Source organism: Asparagus officinalis, chromosome 4 (genome assembly GCF_001876935.1).
Source record: "Asparagus officinalis chromosome 4, Aspof.V1, whole genome shotgun sequence".
NCBI classification, from domain to species: domain Eukaryota; kingdom Viridiplantae; phylum Streptophyta; class Magnoliopsida; order Asparagales; family Asparagaceae; genus Asparagus; species Asparagus officinalis.
In genome coordinates this window covers 127,288,661-127,290,131 of record NC_033797.1, presented here as the reverse complement: position 1 = coordinate 127,290,131, position 1,471 = coordinate 127,288,661, and the positions used below count along the sequence as shown (strand labels likewise).

General features: G+C 41.9%; 1 long non-coding RNA gene across 1 annotated transcript; it reads right to left on the bottom strand.

Moving 5' to 3' along the window:
• On the bottom strand, window positions 261-977 carry LOC109836140. Its single transcript, XR_002245854.1, has 2 exons — window positions 850-977; window positions 261-753 (listed from the first exon to the last, which is right to left on the bottom strand). It is a non-coding gene; the product is annotated as an uncharacterized LOC109836140 (long non-coding RNA).

The window sequence follows — 1,471 nt, the reverse complement described above, 5'->3', positions numbered from 1 at the left end:
TTTTTTATTTTTTAAATTTTTAAAAAGTATTCTAGACGGAATTTAAGCATCCTAGACGGAATTTCCGTCTAGGATACTATGCTTTAAAAAGTATTCTAGACGGAATTTAAGCATCCTAGACGGAATTTCCGTCTAGGATACTATGCTACAGTTGTTTTTTTTTTTTTTTGCAGAATCTAGTTTTAGTTCAATGAATGTTATAACAGCATCAGAGAAATATAATACAAAATTTAAAAACAATTAATTACAAAGCTCAAATCTGTAGAGTGAATTCATAATATAGCTCCAATAAAAATGCTTCTTATTTTACAATGAGAATGGCAATCATACTTTGCATATACAAATCAAAACTATATCAACGAAAAGGGGCTCTAAAAAAGAGAACATGAAAGACAGTGGAGAGCCCAGATTTGCCCTGACATCAATCAAGAATATTGTCCTCTACCAAACAACCCTGGATGAATAACACCCCCTTAGAAACAAACCAACACTTTCCCCTGAACAGGTCTGCACATCTAGCAAATGGATGCAAAGTAGACAAGATAGAAGTTGCCAACAATTGTCTCGCCATCACAGTAGAAAATCTGACAAATAGATACACAAAACCGAGTGAAGTTGAGCACCAACAAAAGATCCAAACTTTATACATCCCGTCGAGCCTCGCCCGGTCCTTCTTGCTCTGCAGTATCTCCTTCCCATCCCCGCCCCCCTCCCCCTCCCCTCCTCCCTCCTCTTCAACCAATGCTCCATGCTCTGTGAAAGAATGGCATATAACATCAAATAAAAGCAACAAATATGTTCAAAATCAGACGGTGGATTTAATTCAGTGCAATAACAAATATGTTCAACCAATGCTTCATAGTAGTTTCCAATTTTCCCACCGCTGGAGCAGGTTTTACATTTGTTGACTTTGGTTTCCACTCCTTTGTAGGACCAACTGCTGAAGGAAAAACACGACATGATATTAGTGTGTTGAGAGCCCCCGTTGAATACTATCCTTCTGAAGAAATGTAAGTTGCTTATCTTCTCCGCTGTAACATAACTTTTAAAGATGGTGTATCATCCTGCTCTGGCTATTTTTCATGACTTGCAATCTTCTCCTTAGCATTCACATGCTCCCCAATCTCCCTACAGAACCAAGCACATTCAAATTAACTAGAAAACAAACTCATAAATTGCATACAAGAGACTAATCCAATCTTAACTGTGTGAGAGCATCGTCAGTTGCATCTCGGCGAACAGGTTCAACGCGTCCAGGTACCTATCCCAATCGATCAGCACGAAGAGGATGCAGGAGTAGGTGGCGACATCGGGCTTCACCTGTGAGTGGAGCATATCGTCGAGCACGCCGCGGGCGTCCCTGAAGAGGCTGGCCTCGGAGAGGGCGTCGACAAAGGAGTTGTAAGCGTCTAAGCGATGAGGTCGGGCGCAAGGCCCCTCCGCCGCAGGCCGGGGAAGAGGAGGAGTGCCC